Below are 10,857 nucleotides of genomic sequence, written 5' to 3'. Positions count from 1 at the left end.
AAGTTGAAGGCAGTGGTGGTGGCCATGATTGGAGTGATCAAGGCTGAAGTATTAGCCAATGGAAGGGATGGAATGATGAAATATCATGGTATCCTCAGATCTGTTCATTCTCCTCACAGCCACTCCCCCTACTCCCGTCTTCTCTGAAACATAGATAATGTACTTACCCCTACCTGCCTTACCTCACCTCAAGGTAACTTACCTCCAGTCTCCCCAGTGTCTGCCTGTCATTTACCAGGCACAAATCAGGAAGGAGCACACAAACCAGATCCCCAGGACATGACCCCTGCTATTGACTGACATGGTTATCTGCTATCTCTGTCTTTGTAATGTTGGTCAGGAGAGCTGCTGTATCTCTGTAGGTAAATCACATTCTGCTTCCCTCCACCTTCTGTACCAAGGCCTCCAGCTGGCATCTGAAAGCTCTGCACTGCTCAATGGCATGATGTGTGATTAATGAGTGTTCCACCAATCAAAATCCCTTTTAGAATGACTGCTACGGTCACAATGCATGTTTACTCTAAGAGGTGCAGGCTGTTTTTAAGTGGTGTACATTAACTTTATACAGTGATGGTCTCTCCCAGTTTTGCAAGCCCTACACAAAGGCGCGGCTACTCAACAGCCCAATTAATGCTGGCTGCATGTTGCCATTATATTAATGAACAGCTTCAATGACCATAGCGTAAATGGACTAGCAATATCCAACTTCCATCATTTGAAACTAATACTTGAGACTTTCATGGACTAAAAACTGTTTTAAGAAGGACACTATGGACTTTAAATGGCTGTTGTGATCGCTCGGCAATGTACATGCAAGATATGAAAGTGGCTATATCAAAATTATCATTATAAGAGGCACTGAAGCTCAATGATGTGTCAAGAAATCTGCATTTCTTGTTTTACTCAATCTCGCACAATAGATCCATGTATTGAGAGATGCCCTCCAACTATTCAACTTGGTGTTAAACGATGACCTAGACACCAGCATCTGCACAGGATTGGGAGATCAACAGCAACCTTTGAATAACAAGAGGAGGAAAGCGACATGGACAACATGGAGTCATATGAGGATGGATGGGATGAGCCTCAGGAGCAGGAGAAGGCCACTGGCATTTCAAGCCTCTTCCACCATTCAATGAAATCGTGGCTGATCTGATTGTTCCGCCTTCCCATTCAACCCTGATAACATTTCATCTCCTTACTTAGCAAGGATGTGTCTATCTCTGCCTTCAACATATTCAGGAATTTGCTTCCACCACCTTTTAAGGAACGAACTTCAAAAGACTGTCTGGGAGAAAAGAATGGGCAACCCCTTATTTTTGAAACAGTTCTAGTGGAAACACATTCATCCTGTCAAGACCTCTCAAGATCTTATATGTTTCAATCAATTCGCTTCTTACTCTTTGATACTCCAGTAGCTATAAGCCCAACTAGTCCAACTTTTCCTCATAAGACAACTCACCCATTCCAATTATTGGCCTTGTAAGCCTCTCAGAACTACTTCCAACACAATTACACCCTCGCTTAAGTCAGGAGATTAGTTGTACACACAATACTGCAGTTATGGTCTTAGCACTGCCCTATATAACTGAAGCATAACCTCCCCAATTTTGTATTCAATTCCCCTTGCAACAAATAATAACATTCTATAGGTTGTTCTAATTAACTGATATACCTGTATACTTGTGCTTTTTATAAACATTTCATGATTAGAACATAGAACATAAAACATAGAAGAATACAGCGCAGCGCAGCCCTCGATGTTGCGCCGATCCAAGCCCACCTAACCTACACTAGCCCACTATCCTCCATATGCCTATCCAATGCCCGCTTAAATGCCCATAATGAGGGAGAGTCCACCACTGCTACTGGCAGGGCATTCCATGAACTCACGACTCGCTGAGTAAAGAACCTACCCCTAACATCTGTCCTATACCTACCCCCCCTTAATTTAAAGCTATGCCCCCTTGTAATAGCTGACTCCATACGAGGAAAAAGATTCTCACTGTCGACCCTATCTAAACCCCTAATCATCTTATACACCTCTATCAAGTCACCCCTAAACCTTCTTTTCTCCAATGAAAACAACCCCAAGTGCCTCAGCCTTTCCTCATACGATCTTTCTACCATACCAGGCAACATCCTGGTAAACCTCCTCTGCACCTGTTCCAGTGCCTCCACATCCTTCCTATAGTATGGCGACCAAAACTGCACACAATACTCCAGATGTGGCCGCACCAGAGTCTTATACAACTGCAACATGACCTCAGTACTCCGGAACTCAATTCCTCTACCAATAAAAGCCAGTACGCCATATGCCTTCTTCACAGCACTATTTACCTGGGTGGCAACTTTCAAAGATTTGTGTACATGGACACCAAGATCCCTCTGCTCATCCACACTACCAAGTATCCGACCATTAGCCCAGTACCCCATCTTTTTATTACTCTTACCAAAGTGAATCACCTCACACTTAGCTACATTGAACTCCATTTGCCACCTTTCTGCCCAGTTCTGCAGCTTATCTATATCTATATCTATCTATACCCACACATTTAGCCTATGATTCATGCACTCGGGCACGTTTGCACTTCAGAACTCTGATGAAAGGTGTGGCACTGGAAAAGCACAGCCGGTCAGGCAGCATCCAAGGTGCAGGAGAGTCAACATTTCAGGCATACGCTCTTAATCAGGAATGCCTGATGAAGGGCTTATGCTGAAACATCGACTCTCCTGCTCCTCGGATGCTGCCTGACCGGCTGTGCTTTTCCAGCATCACACTTTTCGACTCTGATCTCCGGCATCTGTTGTCCTCACTTTCTCCCCCTCAGAACTCTGTAATCTCTCACCATTTAGACAACATACTTTGTTTCTTTCCTGTCAAAATGGACAATTTCACATTCGCTCATTTCACATTTCATTTGCAAGATCTTTGCCCACACATTTAGCCTATTTACATCTGTTTGTGACATTCTTATGTTCTCTTCACAACTTACTTGTGTCATTAGCAAATTTAGCAATCGCACAATCGTAAACTCAGTTTCGTTGTGGGTCTGCTTGTACTGCATAAGGAAGTAGGGACTTACTGACTTGATAAATCTGATGCATCAATGTGTAACCCAATTGCTCACTCAAGCCTATCACACACTTTGGCCTCAAGTGCCATGTGATCTTTAGCCTGATCACACATTCACTTGTCTAGCTTGGACAGTCCCACAGATATATAGCATGATTCCCCTGAGAGACAAACCCATTCCTACAGGCCACTTATCCAGCCAGACTAACCGTTTTGCAGAACTATATTGATGACCTTGATTGAGCCCCATGTTTGTTGACCTCCTCTCTGGGATCTCTATTTGGACGATTATCAGGTCGGATGGTCTTCCTGTTCCTGTCATTTGGGATAAGCAGTTACCCTGTCCCTAATGGCCATAGAGAGGAACAATGACTTACAGGGCCCTGTCTGTGTCCATTCTGATGTCTCAAATTATTCTTGACTAGGCTAAGGCAAGAGAGGCATTTCAGCGCAATAGATTTTAAAGAGTTGGGTTTTGGTAGAGGGAGGTTTGAAGAGGGTTGAGATTATGAAAGGTTGCAGAAACTCATTGGTTACAAAAACTGCAAAATGAACAGACATGGATATGTATCCTCTGTCCTTGATGCAGACCCTACTTTCTTGTCCAAGTGATTCCTTTCAAGCTCACTTGGACCTGCTGAACTATCCTCTGATGGCAAAGTCCTCCAACAGAAACCCAGAGCCACTTTAAACTATGTAGCAAAGCTCATTCTCTTTTTTTTTTGTAATTTAACACATTTTTTCTAAACAACCTGTTCCGAGATGTTATTACACAACTCTGGAGAAGACAGGACTAGAATCTGTGCCTCCGGATCCAGGGGTAGACACACTACTACTATGCCACAAGGGGGCCCTACACAGCAGATACAGCTCTTGCTACAATGCAAAGTGCACATGACCACTAACATGACAGACTCCCAACAAGGAAAATCCTCCCTAATACAGGTAAAAATGTTAATGGTTTGTTCATCCAGCAACAGCATGAAACTCTAATGTTGTTTCTTCATTCATGTGGCTTGAATAAGTGAAGCCAGAGCAATCCCAAAGAGTGTGTCAAGCCAGGCATCATCGCAGCTTGCAACCGTACCTTTTTATTTTATTTACTCACTCGTGGCCTGTGAGGGTTACTGGCTGGCCAGCATTATTTATTGCCTGTTCCTAGTTGCTCTTGAGATACCTGAGCAGGTATCAGTGACAATGTTTGTAAAGTCAATCAATAGTTGGCCAAACAGAGGCCATTTTAAAAAGGGACTTGTAAAGCAGCCAACAAGGTACCGAAATCAATCTGTGCACATTTTTTAGTTTTAGATTTAATCATGGTTCACTTAACTAAATGGTGCAGAACCTTATTTTCTCCTGAAAGACTGATGAATTTAAATTACTTTTGTATTCGGCAATGCAATAATTCCAAGACATGACATAATGAAAGGTTAGAGATGGAAGATTCAGCTTGTAATGGCTATTAGATTGCTCAATATTTATCACACATGCTCCTTTAGGAAGGCCAAGCTCTAGACATTGGTTCTGCTTTACACCTCAATGCTTCCCAATGTAATACACACTAGGTACCAATTTCCAAATGTAGTCAAATAGCAGCAATACAGATTTTGGAGCTACAAACGCATTGTGGCAAATGGACACCTGTGAGTTTGAAAGTTCAGATTAATAGATTTGTTAGGAAAGGGGTTGTGGAATCTAGTTCAAGGTAGTTGTCTTTTCCGTTGGATGGGGGATTTCAAGACTGGGGGCACATTTTCAAGATGAGAGGAAAAGATTTAAGCAAGACATGAGGGGCAAATGTTTTACACATAGGGTGGTTTGTGTGTGGAATGAACTTCCTGAGGAAGTGGTGGTTGTGGGAACAATTCCAACATTTGGATAAGTACATGAATAGGAAAGGCTTTAAGGAATATGGGCCAAGAGCAGGCAGATGGGACTAGTTTAGTTTGGGATTATGTTCGGCATGGACTGGTTGGACCGAAGGATTTGTTTCCATGCTGTATGACTCAATGACTAGGTCAACCATGGTTGAATTGAATGGTAGGATATTGTTTGAGGGGCTGAATGATCTGTCCGTGTTCTTATGTTTCTTCCAACAACAGCATAATAATTTGCATTTATATGGCATCTTTAAATATAACAAGGAGCTAGGAACAAGCGGTATTAATTAACATGGCTTTAACCATTGAGCTGCAGAGAGAGAGAGATTGAGGTAAATGACTGGAAGCGGAGCAAAAGAGGTAAATTTTAGAGAGCAGTTTATAAGAGGAAAGAATGGCAGAAACATCTACAGAGGGTCTTCCAGATTTTACAACATTAGCAGCTAAAAGAATTGCCAACAATAGTACAGAAATTAAAATTGGGAATGAGACAGATACCTGAACTGGAGGTACCAAAGGCTTCTCAAGCCGGAGAGGGTGACATTAGGGAAGGATTTAAAAACAGGATGAAAGATTTAAAGTGAGAGCCTGGATGCCTGTACAAATCAACAAAAGGTGATGGGTGAACAAGATTTAGACTGAGTTAAGAGCACAGGGTTTATAGAGAGGGGAAGATGGGAGGCCAGACCAAAGAGCTTTGTAATAGACGGGTCTAGACGTTACAAAGGAATGGATCAGGATTTCAGCTGCAGATGAGCTGAGCAAAGATCAAAATTGAGTAATGTTCTCCAGGTGAAAGTCTACAGTCTTGATGATAGACCAATAATTGTTGGAAGCTGATCACAAGGACAAACACACCATCAATATATCTCAGCTTCAGGGATCAGATTGATGGTCAAAAATAGAGTTAGATCTTCCAATTCCCGCTGAAAGTAACTTGAGGGGAGAGTTTAACTCCGAGGGATAATCTTCTGGTTGCAAAAATGTAATTTTCAATTCTGATTCATAATAAAGTGTATGGCACTACATTTACAACCAGTTAGTGGTTTTGAAATGTTTATGGAAATGTAAAACATACAAAATAAATAGCAAAGGAATACATTGTAAACATAGCCCTAAAGCTATAAGCAACTGAATCTAGAGAGAAGCAATCACTGAGTAAACATGTTCATGAACACCATCAGGACTATCACCTCAAAGTTACCCTCAGCTAAAGTCATTAAAAACATGAACATGCACCTATCAAATAATACTCTGCACATGAATTTTTCAAACTATGCAATGGTAAAGAAATAAGAAAGAATCTCTACAGTATATTTCACCACCTCAGGATATCTCAAGAGGTATAACGTCAACAAAGAACTTTTGAAGTGTAGTCACTTTGTAATGTAGAATACACTGCAAGTTAATTTGCAAACGCCATAGATTCAGAAATGAAATGATTAGTGTATGTCATGTTTGATGATAGTTCATGGATACATATTAATGAGGATTCCATGGAAAACTCCCCTGCTATGAGATCTCTGATGTCTACTTGAGAGCTCATTGGAGCATCATTTGAATGGTGTGCCTCCAATATTGCACTGGGAATGTGGACCTAGATTTGTGCTGGGACTTGAACCTATAAACATCGGTCTCAGAGAATATTACTGACAAAATGAAGGAGAGAGAGGCATCTTTTGTTTACCACTTGTCCAATACAACCCCTACAGTGTGGAAGCAGCTCATTCAGTTCATACCAACCCTCCAAAGAGCATCCCACTCAGACCCAACTCCCTCATTTCCCATGGCTAACCCACCTAGTCTGCACATCCCTGGACACTATGGACAATTTACCATAGCCAATCCACCTAACCTGCCCATCTTTGGACTGTGGGAGGAAACCCACACAGATACATGGAAAATGGACAGACTCCACACAGACATTTACCCAAGGCTGGGATTGAACTCGAGTCCCTGGCGCTGTGAGGCAGCAGTGCTAATCATTGAGTCACCATGCCACCCAACATATTTTAAGTCATATAAAGGTTGCTCTAAGACAGCAGGCTGGGGAGCGATGTATATCACTGGGAGAGAATGGAGGACAGTGGACCTAAGCCAGAAGACCAGTGGAGATGTGATATGTCATAGGATTAGAGAGAAATGCAGGGATAGGGGGAACAAAGCAGTTGGGGGACTTGGAGATGAGGACTGTCATTGACAAGTTGCAATTCTGGAGGAAAGGGAAGCAAAGGGAAAGCAAATAGCAGTACTTGGGCAACCCAAAACATTTTTAAAAACATAAGTGGCAGATTCTAAAGGAGCATTTTACAGACTGGCACAAGTGGAGAGCTTTATAATAATGTCTCAGGAAGGTGAGAAGCAGGCACCAGTACTCAGTGTGCTGCATCCTGTGTCTTATTGACATATAATATACAGCAGATTGATCGTTATTAACCTGGACAACATTAGGAAGTCAAATGCTAATACTCAACCCCAGACTGACCCCAAATCATACAGTCATAACACAGCAACTTCAAAGTGTGTAATCAATCCTCACTTCAAACTGACCATTCACCTTGTGTTGTTCAGAAAAGGTTGTCCTGTTTATCTATCCAACAACTACATGCGTTTAGATAATGCCTTTGATGTAGCAAAATGTCTCGACATGCTTAGCAATTGTATTAGTAATAAATACATTTTTGATAATGAGCAAGGTTTTGCTCAGCAGTTCTGTTACCTTATACTTAAAGAGGTAGAGTCATAGAGATGTACAGCACAGAAACAGACCCTTTGGTCCAACCCGTCCATGTCTACCAGATATCCCAACCCAATCTAGTCCCACCTGGCCCATATCCCTCCAAACCATTCCTATTCATATACCCATCTAGATGCCTTTTAAATATTGCAATTGTACCAGCCTCCACCACTTCCTCTGGCAACTCATTCCATACACGTGCCACCCTCTGTGTCTCTTTGGGTCTCTTTTATGTCTTTCCCTTCTCACCCTAAACCTCCCTTTAGTTCTGGACTCCCCCAGCCCAGGGAAAAGACTTTGTCTATTTATCTTATCTATGCCCCTCATGATTTTATAAACCTCGATAACATCACCTCTCAGCCTCCGACGCTCCAGGGAAAACAGCCCCAGCCTATTCAGCCTCTCCCTGTAGCTCAAATCCTCCAACCCTGGCAACATCCTTGTAAATCTTTTCTGAATCCTTTCAAGTTTCACAACATCTTTCCGACAGGAAGGAGACGCAATATTCCAACAGTGGCCGAACCAATGTCCTGTACAGCCGCAACATGACCTCCCAACTCCTATACTCAGTACTCTGACCAATAAAGGAAAGCATACCAAACGCCTTCCTCACTATCCTATCTACCTGAGACTCCACTTTCAAGGAGCTATGAACCTGCACTGCAAGTTCTCTTTGTTCAGCAACACTCCTTAGGACCTTACCATTAAGTGTATAAGTCCTGCTAAGATTTGCTTTCCCAAAATGCAGCACCTCACATTTATCTAAATTAAACTCAATCTGCCACTTTCTAGATTAGAGTTTTTACCTACTCAATCTGCTCCTTCTCAGCCCATTGGCCCATCTGATCAAGATCCTGTTGTAATCTGAGACTTTAAGATATTAGACTTAAAGAATCTTAAACAGACAAAAGAGAAAGTGAAATGTAGAGATGGTTAGGGAGGGAATTTCAGAGTTTAGGGCCAGTGAAGGTGAACACAGAGGCTCCAGTTAAAATCTGGGACAATCAAAAGTCTAGAATTAGGTTAGCATGGAGATCCTGGAGGGTTGTGGGTCAGGTGGAGATCCAGGATGAGACCATGGAGGAATTTGAAAAGCAAGATAATAGCAAGGCACTATCAGACCTGAATCTGCACAGGACAGCCATTCCTCAAGAAAGGAGCTCTGAACAAGTGCAAAGAAGGGCAGCAGAGTTTTGGATGAGATTGAAACAGTTTGAGGCAGGTGATGGCTGAGAGACTGGCCAAGACAGCAATGACACAAACATGTTCAAAGTTAACAAAGTCAAAGATGAGCAGCAGATGAGCTGAGGCAAGGTCAGAATTAGAGGTGAATGAGGTTTCACGGCAGAATGGATATGTGATTGATAAATGCTGTCAGGACCAAACACAACATGAAAATCTAGCTCAGCTAAAGTCAGTTGTCAGGTTTGGAAATGGTGGTGAAGGAATGGAGTTTGTTGCCAAAATAAAGATAGTATCTTGTCACTTTCCAATAATTAGCTCCTCTGAATACCAGATTAAGTGACACTGTCTTTGTTATCGTATCCTTGAGAAGATAGGAATGTCAGTGCACTTCCCATTAGCTCAGTTCTGAAATGTGATGAATCACATTATAAATACAAATAACAATGTCTGGATGGCACTGACATTAACCAGTACAAAACAGTTTGGCACATTAACATTGCATTCACCACCTCCATTGCGTCCAATCCCAGGGCACAGTGATTGAAAGATCTTCAGTGGAACTTTGCCCCGGATTCATCGATAGTATATTCCAAAGCTCTTCCTTCTGCACCTAGAGACAGCAAAGGGGGGGGGGGGGGGGGAAACCACAAACCCAAAGTTCCTCTCGTGTTCACACACTATGGCTTGCATAGATTTAACCCTTTTGGAACTCCCTTGCTGTTAACCCTGTGAAAGCTCCTTCCCAAGAGCTGCAACAGTTGAAGAACTGATTTGCAGCATGCGCAGGCCTTTGCTTTTTTTTTTAAATTCGAGAAGACGGCCCACCCTCACGAGAGCAACTAGGGATGTACAATCAATGACGGTAATGCGAGCGCCCACACGGCAATCGCTGACCCTCCTGTTTGAAACACGTTAGTTCTCGTCTCCGTCTCCTCCCCTCTCTGTGGCCCAGACTGATTGCTATGTCGCCAGAGGGAGCTATTGTTTGTCTGAGACACTGATCTGTTCCAGTTCGCAAACGATCCCAGGACAGATGGTGTCTCTCACTCAACACTGAGCGGGCGGTAAAATAATAATAAAACCACCCTGCCCGGGTCTCCGGCGCTGCCTGTACCCCGGCTCTTTATATTGTTGGTGAACATTGTTCATCATTTCCTTTAGTTTAAAACAGGAGGATAAAAGCTCGTTCCCTTGCGTGTAGAATGTGGTTGAGGAAAGTTTTCAGCTTAGACCGCGCTTTTTTTAATATATAAAAACGAACTGATGGCGCAGTTTCCAAATGTTAATACACTTTAACATCAAACCTCACTCCTTTTTAGTGGAATTCAAGTTTTTTTTAATAACACTCGGTTACAGTGAAGCTGCACCCCATTTATAGTCAGGGGTGTAAATGACCAGCATTAGGTTAATACGTTTGTAACAATGACTACATTTCCAAAACTATTTTATCGCGGTTCCGGGAGATGTTCTATTCAAAGTAAGATCCCCCCCCCCCCCATTATAAACAACCATCGTACTATAGCGCTCAGACTTCAAAATTGGTCTAATACTGCGCCATAGGGGGTGTGGGAATAAATGATTGCAATTGTGGTTTGTACATTATTATTGCAGTGATTGATCCTGGGGAGGAGAGGAGCTGACTTACCTGTGTTTTTGTCTGGACAAACATACAGGCGGAGAGCACGGGCCCGTCACTGACCCCCACCCCAAACATTACATTTCAGCCTCTGTGGAACCGAAGACCTGGTTGGATGCAGAGTTGGGCCTGCAAGTGAGAGGGAGCGGGCACTGCGGTGCCCCCCTGCAGGGAGGGGGGCGAGACCTACACGGAGCACTGCTCCTGAGTTCAGGAGCGAGGGAACATGCGTGTTCCAGTGTGTCTGCAGTTCTGTCCCAAATGGAAAACTCAAGGGTTTGGGGACATGTCATTCAGTAAAGGAGCACCCATAATCACTTCTCACATTCAGTCACGGGTTAAC

The sequence above is a fragment of the Chiloscyllium plagiosum genome, unplaced genomic scaffold (genome assembly GCF_037043375.1).
Source record: "Chiloscyllium plagiosum isolate Xiang-an unplaced genomic scaffold, Cpla_swu_hap1 HiC_scaffold_20, whole genome shotgun sequence".
Taxonomy (NCBI): Eukaryota; Metazoa; Chordata; class Chondrichthyes; order Orectolobiformes; family Hemiscylliidae; genus Chiloscyllium; species Chiloscyllium plagiosum.
Note: the sequence above shows the minus strand (reverse complement) of the source record.